This window comes from Xyrauchen texanus, chromosome 16 (assembly GCF_025860055.1).
Source record: "Xyrauchen texanus isolate HMW12.3.18 chromosome 16, RBS_HiC_50CHRs, whole genome shotgun sequence".
In the NCBI taxonomy this organism is placed as follows: domain Eukaryota; kingdom Metazoa; phylum Chordata; class Actinopteri; order Cypriniformes; family Catostomidae; genus Xyrauchen; species Xyrauchen texanus.
This window is the reverse complement of record NC_068291.1, coordinates 28,159,040-28,171,927: the sequence shown is the minus strand read 5'-3', so window position 1 is coordinate 28,171,927 and position 12,888 is coordinate 28,159,040. Positions and strand designations below refer to the sequence as shown.

The 12,888-nt window shown below is 40.6% G+C and overlaps 1 pseudogene; it reads right to left on the bottom strand.

The window, feature by feature from the left end:
- Positions 1-9,279: 9,279 nt before the first annotated feature.
- LOC127656757 (zinc finger and BTB domain-containing protein 8A-like) lies at positions 9,280-10,433 on the bottom strand (annotated as a pseudogene).
- Between the last annotated feature and the right edge of the window lie 2,455 nt (positions 10,434-12,888).

Here is a 12,888-nt window from a genome sequence, read left to right as displayed (position 1 = left end):
TGTAAAACGGCCATTGAGTGCAGAGCAGATGCGGCTTGGCCGGCGGCGGAATAGGCACGGCCAACATAGGCGGAAGTCGCTCTGCAGGCCTTAGACGGAGCACAGGCTTGGAACGCCATCTCGCGGAGGGCGGACAAAGGTGTGCTGCTACCGAAGTCCTCGACCGGGGATGGAGGAGTAGCCTCTTCAGTGGCGCCGCCCACCGACGCAGAGAGGTGGAGACGTGGGAACGGGTCCTGGCTGAAAAAGGAGCTGCTCCACGACTTTGCAAGCTCCGTATGTAATTCCGCAGGAAGGGAGCGCCCGGGCCGCGGGTGTAGAGCGGCGATGGCTTTGAAGAAAGCAGCCGCCGAGTCTGTTGGGTGCCTGCTCAGGGGCGGTGACCACTGAGCCCGAGGCGGTCGACAGCCTGTGTGAGGAGGCGTGTTAACTCCCTTCGACCCGGCGCGGGTCCTGCTGGATTCCTGGGCCGAGGAGGAGGCTTGGGAGCCTGTCCACTCCTCGCTGTCCGAAGCCATGATGGAACAGCGGCCCTTATCCTCCGCCTCGTCATCCGAGATGGCAGCAGTGCGGCCGCCGGGCGGCAACTGCGCGTCGCAGGGGTGCGGGAGGGTGAAAGCGATGCTCGAGGGAGAGGCTCCGGCGAGGCAGTCGCTTCAACCACAGTTTCCGGCAGCCTTTGTGAGCGGCGCTTCTTCCTGCGCTGGCTGAGGGTAAGGCGGCGCGGCGGTTTCTGCTTTGACCGCTCGAGTCGAGCCCGCAGGGTCGACATCGGTAGCTCCTCGCAGAAATCGCATCCGCCCTCAGTGAGGGCGAGCTCTGCGTGCCCCAGTCCCAGGCAGAGAGCGCAGATGATGTGGCGGTCTCCTGTGCTGAGAAGGGCGCGACATGAGGCGCAAGTGGAGCGAGGTATCTTGAAAAAGACGCTCGTACTCTTTTGTGAATAGTTCGTGAGAACTAGCTTGCTGAATAAAAGGATACGTCGTCGGATGGCGTAGCTCGCAGGATGGCTGAAGGTGGCTGAGACGGCCGGCTTCTTCTAGCGCTGTCCACGCTTGCTAGATGCCCCTCGAACGGCGACGCGGCTTCCAGGTCAGCGATGCGGATTGCTTCGCTGAAGAGATGAAAATCAGGGTTCCAGCCTACGAACTACGCTTATATGCACTCTAGTCACGCCCATTTTGGCGGGCTTTGATGCAGTGAGCGCGCGGACGCCTCTCATTGGATGCGAGTTCGCCCAAGCTCGTCTATAGGCTGCAGCAGTTGCCACAGAGCAACCTATGAGCTCGCTAGCTAGCCCGCTCAAGGTCTGCAGCTGCCGCACTGCGTTGACAATGGATACAAAAATTAAGGATAATTTTTTGGCTTCAATATCTCAGAAAAGATGAATCTTTCCCGTAGCGTAAGCTAGCTTACGCAATACGAGAGAACCTCTCGTAAGAGAACACCCTATTAATTGTAAAATCTTTGCTGGATAAAGTTAGTAACGAACACCCTATTAATTGTAAAATCTTTGCAAATACCTCGCACATTTTTTTGTTGTTGTAATTTTTATTTATATTTAGATTGCTCCTGCTGACTTGAGCCAACCATTTTTTTCTCCTCTCCATGTCAGTGGGGAAGCCATACATTCGCACACCTTTCTCTGAGCGATTGGAGCATCCCCATGCAGCACAGCAAACCATGGTGAAGACTATGCAACGACAACATGAAAGAAAGGGCACATACAAAATGCTTGGCATGCTATTTAATTTATTAGAAATGTATTCATGAATTGCTGTAAATAGTTATTGCATTTATTTTAATAAAAATACAAAAAGTAATATCATAATATATTATTACAATTTAAAATAACTGTTATGTATTTTAAAATGTAATTTACTCCTGTGATGCCAAGCTGAATTTTCAGCCTCATTACTTTTGAACGGCAGTTTATATACGAGTATGCTTAAGTTGTTTTAAAGCTGAATATATTGTGTATATGAATAAGTATTGAAAGAATTATACATTAGATATATAATATTTAATACATAAATAATTATATTACTATATATAGAATTGTAAGAATTGTAAACAATAAGCTTCATTTCACTAAATTTTACATTTACGTAACTGCTGCTAATAGTTAATAGTTCATTGACCCATTGTGCGGTGCGAGCTGGAAATCACCTGTCACCAGCCTGTCTCTGTACTATCTGAAAAGTCATAAATATGACATTAGTTACCATGAGATTAGTGAAAACAATGAACATGAGGTAACATAAAAAGGCAACAGAAACCCTAGCCTGAAATAAGTTGAGGCAAATAACGGTAAGCTGAACACTAATCCTCAAATATTAGCTGATTTGATCTTTAAAAAAACAACATCGCTGTAACAACATACTCATGCTACATACATATGTCGGTGTGTTACATAAATATATAAAATAAATGCATTTATTGACTACTAATTACCAGAAATCGCAGTTCTGTCACTCTACTCTAACAGTTTGGAATGACCGCAAAAGCACTTCCTGGAACTATCTGAAGTCTACGTGAATCACGTGACGATCAAGCATTTAGAACTTCCGTTGTCGCAACTCTCCTTTATATGGCTCTGTAGCACGAGCTGTAAAGGCACAGCCCTCTTCTCCATTTAAAGAGACACACGAAATCAGCGTGTTTTTGATTCCACCCAAAAAGAGGCATTTACAACATGGTTTAATAAATTATCTGTGGGGTATTTTGAGCTGAGACTTCACAGACACATTCTGGGGATGCCTGAAACTTATATTATATCCTGTAAAAATTGAATAATTGGTATCCTTTAAAGAAATAATAGGGAGGATTGAAAGTGTTAAAACCTCGAGAGATGGTAAAATGATTCTGTTTTGCAAAGATGTTAGGCAACCAAAAATGGCTCTGGGAATTAAATCACTGATCGGGCATAAAGTACTATGTTTAATCACTGAAGAAAATATTTGGGTTAGGGGTGTGATAACGGGGATCTCAACCGATGTTCCAGTTGAGAAGATCAAAAGAAACATAACAAGAGCTTCAGTAAATTATGTCAGATGGCCGAAGTGCGTCCGAAACAATGAAAAGACAGAGAGCCTCTCAGTGGTATTAATTATTTTGAAACTTTATTAAATAATTACAATACATTTAGTACAAAATAAGGAAATATTAGAATGGTAAATGTGACAAATGTGGTCAAGAAGAATCAGTAGAACATGTAATTATAACATGTGATGCATATGAAAGAGCAAGATTTCATCTAATGACAATGACACCAGCCATACTGCAGGAATGTCAGTGTTCTGCCATGGCCAGCGAACAGCCCACATCTCAATCCCATTGAGGGATAGAGCCACCCCCCCCCCCCAGAAATATCTGGGAACTTGCAAGTGCCTTGGTGGATGAGTGGGGAAACATCGCACAGCAAGAACTGGCAAATCTGGTGCAGTCCGTGAGGAGGAGATGCACTGCAGTACTTAAAGCAGCTGGTGGCCACACCAGATACTGACTGTTACTTTTGACCCCCCCCCACCATTTCTATTAGTCACATGTCTTTGAAACTTGTTCAGTTTATTTCTTAGTTGTTGAATCTTTTTATGTTCATACCACATGCTAAGTTTGCTGAAAATAAAAGCTGTTGAAAGTGAGAGGACGTTTCTTTTTTTTTTTTGCTGAGTTTAGATGCTATTCCTAGGTGTCACAATTCCCTTGTTGTCTGCCCTGTGCTTCACTAGTCTTTGTAAAAAAACTCCACTTCCCACAATTCCCGGCCCTCATCACTGCCAGCACTCTGTCATTGTTCGCACCTGAATGTCGTTTGTGATCGTCCTGTGTCTGTGTATTTAAACGCTGCTGGTTCTCAATTCCCCTGTCGATCGTTGTTTGTGCATGCAATGGTAGTCTGTGTATTTAAATCCTGCCCGTACTCGCCGTTGATGGTGTTTCTACTGTTTCGATGTGTCTGGATGTAGTTGTCTTGCCTACCTTGCCTGTCTTCCCGTGTTCATTCCAGCCGTGTGTTCCCAGTTCCGTGTTCCTCCAGTGTTTTCGTGTTCTAGTTTCGTTTTATCCATCGTGGTTATTTCCTTTGTTCCTGTCTGTTTATTCTCACCCTTGTTTAATAAAACCGCACGTAGATCCAACCTCGTCGTCTGCCTCTGTCATCGTCCACACTCATAACACTAGGTGATACAATCAGCCATTTCATCAATGAGTGAAAGTATCAAACAACAGGAAGGTTACTGAGATTAAGCGAGTAGTATTTGGTTGTTCATGTGATTCTAGCATGGCAGCACCCTTGTGCGGACCCTCTCCATGTAGAATAAAACAGCTATTTATAAGGTTACTGATATGACTGGAGTCTTCATTTTATTGTGAGTGGTCATGATTTACTACACATATTGCAAAATTACAATTCATGTCTTAAGGAGTTAAACTATTTTCATGATGAAAACATTACTAAGTGCACCTTTAAAAGGGTTTAAAATAAGATATAAAGATACAGTCAGGTCCATAAAAATTGGGACATCGACACAATTCTAATCTTTTTGGCTCTATACACCACCACAATGGATTTGAAATGAAACGAACAAGATGTGCTTTAACTGCAGACTTTCAGGTTTAATTTGAGGGTATTTACATCCAAATCAGGTGAACGGTGTAGGAATTACAAGAGTTTGTATATGTGCCTCCCACTTTTTAAGGGACCAAAAGTAATGGGACAATTGGCTGCTCAGCTGTTCCATGGCCAGGTGTGTGTTATTCCCTCATTATCCCATTTACAAGGAGCAGATAAAAGGTCAAGAGTTCATTTCAAGTGTGCTATTTGCATTTGGAATCTGTTGCTGTCAACTCTCAATATGAGATCCAAAGAGCTGTCACTATCAGTGAAGCAAGCCATCATTAGGCTGAAAAATCTAAACAAACCCATCAGAGAGATAGCAAAAACATTAGGTGTGGCCAAATCAACTGTTTGGAACATTCTTAAAAAGAAAGAACGCACCGGTGAGCTCAGCAACACCAAAGGACCCGGAAGACCACGGAAAACAACTGTGGTGGATGACCGAAGAATTCTTTCCCTGGTGAAGAAAACACCCTTCACAACAGTTGGCCAGATCAAGAACACTCTCCAGGAGGTAGGTGTATGTGTAGTCAACAATCAAGGGAAGACTTCACCAGAGTGAATACAGAGGGTTCACCACAAGATGTAAACCATTGGTGAGCCTCAAAAACAGGAAGGCCAGATTAGAGTTTGCCAAACAACATCTAAAAAAGCCTTCACAGTTCTGGAACAACATCCTATGGACAGATGAGACAAAGATCAACTTGTACCAGAGTGATGGGAAGAGAAGAGTATGGAGAAGGAAAGGAACTGCTCATGATCCAAAGCATACCACCTCATCAGTGAAGCATGGTGGTGGTAGTGTCATGGCGTGGGCATGTATGGCTGCCAATGGAACTGGTTCTCTTGTATTTATTGATGATGTGACTGCTGACAAAAGCAGCAGGATGAATTCTGAAGTGTTTCGGGCAATATTATCTGCTCATATTCAGACAAATGCTTCAGAACTCATTGGACGGCGCTTCACAGTACAGATGGACAATGACCCGAAGCATACTGTGAAAGCAACCAAAGAGTTTAAGGGAAACTAGTGGAATGTTATGCAATGGCCAAGTCAATCACCTGACCTGAATCCGATTGAGCATGCATTTCACTTGCTGAAGACAAAACTGAAGGGAAAATGCCCCAAGAACAAGCAGGAACTGAAGACAGTTGCAGTAGAGGCCTGGCAGAGCATCACCAGGGATGAAACCCAGCGTCTGGTGATGTCTATGCGTTCCAGACTTCAGGCTGTAATTGACTGCAAAGGATTTGCAACCAAGTATTAAAAAGTGAAAGTTTGATTTATGATTGTTAATCTGTCCCATTACTTTTGGTCCCTTAAAAAGTGGGAGGCACATATACAAACTGTTGTAATTCCTACACCGGTGACCTGATTTGGATGTAAATACCCTCAAATTAAAGCTGAAAGTCTGCAGTTAAAGCACATCTTGTTTGTTTCATTTCAAATCCATTGTGGTGGTGTATAGAGCCAAAAAGATTAGAGTTGTGTCGATGTCCCAATATTTATGGACCTGACTGTATGTAAATATATAGACTCAGATTGCTTCTTTTGTAATGCCACAAATAAACCTCACATTGTTTGGGGTTGTCCTTTTAAACAATTATTTTGGACAGAATATTGTAATTTCTATTAATGAAAATTGGTGTTTGGATTTGTCAGTGTTTTCAGGATGTGCTATTTGGTTTTATAGCATCAACAAACAAAAATAATTCATATTTTGTTATTATCCTTTAATTGCTGTTTGCCAAATTTCACATTCACTGAAGTAAATTCAGTAATCAAAATCACTTATTTATTGTTCTTGAAAAAGATATGAAGAGAAACATCCAATAATTTGACCTTCAAAGTGCTACCTCTTTAAATTATTTTGTTAATGCGTCATATAATATTTCTTTTTCCTTTGATAATGTACATTATTTAATCCAAGCAATCATGTCTGTTTTTGTTGTTGTTAATAACTTGGCAATTTCTAAAATAAAAAAATAATTTATTCTTTGATTCCAATGTTTTGGGAATCTGAGGTTTGGAGTCGACACACTCGTGGGAATCGACTCTGCTTGGGGGCATTACATGTTCAGACAGTGTTTATTTCCATGACCACTAACTTGCTACACATTCCAGAAGCCTTAAAGTTGAAATTTGTAACTTTTTCAGCTGTAAAATACTTTCTTCTATCCCAGCTTAACATGCAGAGACTACTATAATTCAGCCATGCATAGGTTAATTTTCAAAAAAAATATTATAATATATACACTGTGTCTCTGTGCCACTATACATTTCCTGTGTTTGTTTTGAGCGACCCGCCCCAAACATTACTAAACCTATGGTGTGTGTCCAGGGCAGGACTTTCTGGCAGTATAAACAATAACAGACAAGGGTCATTTTCATAAACAAATAATCAAATAAAATGCCAAATTTGTGACAGAAATTTGGCATTCAATAACAACTTCTCTGAGTTACAGCACCTGTCTAAAACCAGTAGAAGGATGAAGGAAGTAGGCTAACTGTGTTAGCTCCCCAGTTTACATCAATAAATCAGTAAAAAGTTTAAATTACAATACTGCACTCATAAATTCATCAGATTTTTTTGTAGCACTCAAAATGTTTACAGTACCTTTTAAAACCTTTTGCATTAATTCATTACATTTTTACATTACTCTATGAAATCAATGGTATGGTATGGCAGAGGCTTCCTCTATGGCACCCTCCCAGCAGGTTGCGCCCTAGGCGCACGCACTCACACACATTAATTTTCCACTCATGTCCTCATCTCAGTTCTCCACTTCCTGGATTATGAGATCTGCTCCAGAACCTTCCACAAGGTCATCATCATCTATGACTCATGTTACTGCCCTGCTCGCACTTATGTCCTCTTCCATACCAAACAACAGGTCTTCCTTTTCTCTATTTAAATCTGTCCTATCTGTGATGAATTCGCTATACCCATTCTTCAAAATTAAGCGTTCCACAGCCTTTATTGGCGAGTTCCCTTGCAATTCCTGCACACCATTTTACAAGCCTCATGGATCTGTGGAAATAATGAGTTGGAAAAGAGAAGAGGAGGTTTCAGATCACTTGTTAATGTTATGAGGACTAATTCAAAGTCTTTGTTGATTGACAAGCTGTAACCAGAACCATTTCATTACCCTGCGTTTCATTACCCCGCGTTTACATGCACCGATCATGCTTAATAAGCCGACAACAGGTGTGGTCAGGTAAACGTAATAAATTCCTTTCTTTGTGTAAGGTCATCGGCTTAAGAACAAACCGGTTGACCAGGGTAGACTTTTTCCCATTACGCTGATTTCATGTGGCATGTAATCACCCTTACCGGTGTTCTCACCAGCTTATCCAATGTGCACACATGTTGAGCGCATGTCTCATCACTTTTTGACGTCAAAAGCAGAGAATAACGAGATTATTTGAAATATCATGTAAACACGATTTTCTTGCTTTGTCAGATTTTTTTAAATAAACTGATTTTTGGGAGTAATCAGCATATTGGTGTGCATATTGGTTTGTTCAATATACACATAACCTTTACACACATACCATTAGAGAGAGAGAATAAAGGACAAAAAGTGAGGGAGAGAAATATTTTGAATGTGTAACTTTTTTCCTGCTTCAAGTTTAATTTGTCTGTTGGTTAAAACCTTACTCCTAACTGCAGGACTGCCTTTAGATTTGCGCAATACACAGAAAATCCAAACACTGCATTGTCCCTATTTTGAGGCAGCATTTCAGAAAGTTTGAGAAAAAAAGATTGAGATTTATGTTACTCTAAATGCCCGATCTTTACACAGCAAAGGTAGCACATAAGCTACACCTAAAGAAGCATATTTACCAAGAAAAGTTGTATTTACACAGACTGATCAATGCTGCACAGAGGAAGCAGAAATTACAATTGCATAAATTATTTTATAAAATGTTTAAATTATAAAATTAAAAGTGTATAACTATGAAATTAATGAAAATATGAAATTATTTTGCCTTTGATACTAGGGGGCTGAGGTGGGTCAGAGCAGGCATAAAATCAGTCAGGCTTTTATGCGTTATTGCATCTTTACAAAGAATTTTGAGCAGGCACAGAACAATCTTAAAGGGATAGTTCACCCCAAAATGTTAATTCTCTCATCATTTACTCACCCTCATGTTATACCAGATATGTATGACTTTCTCTCTTCTGCTAAACACAAAGATTTTTAGTTGCTTCACATTTCTAAACTTGTGCGTCCTCATTTTCTTTCCTTGCTTCATTTCCTCGCTTCCCAGCTCCACCCTCTTAGGGAAATGAGGAAAGGATCGAAAGAAAGGAAACAAGGATGAAGGAATCAAAGCAAGACAGATTTGTGAAATGAAATGTCCTGCTTAATTCAACCAGTTTTGTGCTCACCTTTATTTAATGCCTTATCTGCCCCAACAATTGGTGGAGGATTGCTGTTACTCATCTGCTTTCTGAGTGCAGTGTGATACTACCCCCATTTGGTCAATGAGAGAAGTGTGTTCTGTATCCTCCATATCTTCTGTTATATAGGCAGGAATTTTTACCCACTTTCTCCTCTTGCGTTGAGGCTGCACGTGCATTAACTGCTCATCCTATGATTCGGCCTCCAGACTGAACTGTTGAGAAGAGTTCTGTTGAAAGCCTCAACAGAACTCAAAGGCTGTGGGCTGGAGGCTCAATTACATTCTCTCGCCGGTCCTCTAGCTGGGTGCTCCACATGTAACTATTCTGGTCATCCTCTTTTGCACTAATCTCAAGGAAAGATTTAATGAAGGTCTTGCAGTAGGAAATTACATAATTCATCTACAGGTAGCTGACGGCTGACATCACCTCATTACATTGGTGCTGTGAGCTCCAGCTTACTAGAGTAAATAAAGTCCAGTATGATGGTGAGGATTTCAGGGCTGAAGGCATCAAAGGAAGCATTTACAGAGCCTAGTGTGTCTTTAGCTCTCTGAGATATCAACATACGGAAGTATCCACTGCTGCCATACAGGACTTTTCGGTGTGCACAGAAAATCTGCCCACTCACCAGTACGTTGCAGTCACAGAACAATTCCTGTTGCGGCTGCTGGTTCAGCTGTTTTAGCAGACAGCTCTGGTGAATGGCTGACATATCTGCACTGGTCCCTTTCTGAACAGGCCTGAGAAAGCAAATGGGACAACTTCAAATCTCAGATCATTTCCTGAAAGAATGAGGAATTCCATCCATCCATCCATCCATCGTCAACCGCTTATCCTGTGTACAGGGTCGCGGGGGGCTGGAGCCTATCCCAGCTAACATTGGGTGAAAGGCGGGGGACACCCTGGACAGGTCGCCAGTCCATCGCAGAGAATGAGGAATTCAATTAGTTAATAATTACATTTTTCCATTATTCCATTAAACTGTCAGTTTCCAGCCTGTGCATACAGCATTGTACTTTGTGTGACATAATGATAGCAATTTGGTTTCTCAACGAGGCCCCCCAAAAGTATTGTCATATAGAGCATTTTATTTTGCAGAAAATGACAACTGGTCAAAATAACATAAAAAGATGCAGTGTTTTCAGACCTCGAATAATGCAAAGAAAACAAATTCATATTCATTTTTCAAACAATATAATACTAATGTATTAACTTGGGAAGAGTTCAGAAATCAGTATTTGGTGGAATAATCCTGATTTTCAATCACAGCTTTCATGCATCTTGACATGCTCTCTAACAGTCTTTCACATTGCTGTTGTGTAACTTTATGCTTTTCCTGGCACAAACTTCAAGCAGCTCGGCTTTGTTTGATGGCTTATTGCATCCATCTTCCACTTGATCATGTTACGTTCAGGGACGTATTTATTTTTATTGTTGTTATTGTGACTGTTACTGTCACTAGTTGTGGATCTTGCCTAAGAATTGTGATTCAAGTTACGGTGGTGTGTATTTTCTCCATCTTTTGCTCCTCCCACACTCTCTCGGGTAGCTAGCTGGCAGGTAGCTGATTGCTCGGGAGAAGGTAGATCATTGTACGCAGATGATGGTGCATTATGGACGAGGGGAAGAAATGAGACGTTTGTAGTGAAGAGCCTGCAGGGGGCAGTAAACAAGGTTGAGAGTTGGGCAAATAAGTGGGGTTTTTGGTTCTCAGTAGCGAAAACGCAGGTCATCTGTTTCACAAAGAAGAGGAAAAATCCTAGAGTGAGTATTAAAATGTGTGGACAAGAGCTGTAACATGTAGCAGTAATACGATTTTTAGGTATGTGGATGGACTAAAAATTGACATTTGGTGTACATATTCAACAATTAGTTGACAAATGCAAAAAAGGAATAAATGAAATGAGGTGTTTGGCTGGTGCAGAGTGGGGAGCTAGTAGACAATCACTAAGAAGAATTTACAATGCATTGATTAGATCTGCAATAGATTATGGGAGTTTGTTATACAGTTCTTGAGATTGAAGTAGTTCAGACTCAAGCTGTAAGGATAAGTTGCATAGCATTTAGAACATCTCCAGTGTCATCAATTCAAGTGAAGATGGGGGGAATGCCTCTAGAAATTCATAGGAGAAAGTTCAGAATGAGATACTGGGTCAATGTAAAAGGGCAAGAAGAAAGTCATCCAGTTAAAAAGGTACTGGAAAACTGTTGGGAATATGGAAGATTAATAAGTTTTGGTTGGATAGTCAATAAGCAGGCACAGGATATGGGGCTGAATGAGATAGAAGTAGCTCCTTCTGTGATAATTCCAACTATACCCCCATGGCTATACCCAATGCCAGAAATATACCTATATTTACATAAAGAGGTACACAATAAGGAAAAAAATATGGCATTGAAAATAATTATTTATCAATACATTAATTAAGCATATAACAAAATGACTTAAATATATACAGATGGATCAAAAGACCCAAAATCAGGTAGAACAGTAGGAGCAGTATATATTCCTCAGCACAAAGTTAAAATTGCAAAAAGAGTGACCGATCATATATCTGTATTTATGACAGAATTGATAGCTTTGTCCTTGGCATTACAATGGGTGGAAGATAAACAGCCAGAAAGTTATGTGATCTGTACAGTTTCACAATCTGCACTAGTAAGTTTAGCGAGTGGAGTATCTTCAGCAAGACCAGATATTTTGTATGAAATTCTACAGAGTTTATATAATATTAAGCAGTTGGGAGTTAGGGTTAGTTTTTTGTGGGTTCCAGTGCATGTTGGAGTAAATGAGAATAAGGAAGAAGATAAACTGGCCAAGAAGGCATTGAAGGATAATTATATTAATATCATGGTAAAGATGAGTAAAGCGTAAACTAAGGGACTGATATCTGATATGGGATAATGAAATAAGATTAAGGCACATGTATAGTATACAAGGAAATGTAGGGGTGGAAAGAAGACAAACTAATAACTGGAAAAAGGATGTGAAAGTGACTAGATTGCAAATTGGTCATACATCACTTAATCAAAGTTTATATACAATAGGGAAACACAAACGGGTGAATGTGAAAAGTGTGGACACCCAGAAACAGTGAAAAATGTGTTGCTAGAATGTACAGCATGCAATAGAGAAAGATTGCAATTATTCCAAGCACTAAAAGAAAGGGGAGTAATTATTCTCTCAAGGATATATTAGAAGAAACATTATAGAATTCATAGAGAATTATTTATAACCGCCATATAAACATCAGAAGAAGATTTCCTTCAGCGAGTTCTCCAGAGTGGTGCGCTTTGTCCCATCCCAGCTCAGTGAGCTGTAATGTACTGCTTTGTACTTTTGAGTGTTATATTGTACTGCTTAGTTCTCTGATGATTTAGTAGCTAGAAAGCTTAGTTGAAGCTTTCACAGTTATTATTACTTTAATTAATGTTGGTGGTGAATCCAACTTTTAAACTTGTTGTAGACTAAACGTGATATTTATTATTTTCTTTATTTACTATTATTAGTGACTCTCCACTGTTTAAACATGTTGCACAGCTTAAACACTGTTCAGTTATTCATGTTTAACTTTTTCTATGGAAGCTCTAGGGAGGTGGGAGCCATTTCTGTTTGTATTACACGGTTTTCAAAAATCAACAAAACAAGAGCATAGAAAGTTTTTTTTTTTAAACTAAATTAATCTGGAGTGGTGGTGGCATAGTGAGCTAAAGCACAGAACTGGTAAACAGAAGGTTGCTGGTTCAATCCCCACAGCCTCCACCAATATGTCCTTGAGAAAACACTTAACTCCAGGTTGCTCCAGGGGTTTGTCCCTGTAATAAGTGCACTGTAAGGGCTTTGGATAAAAGGGTCTG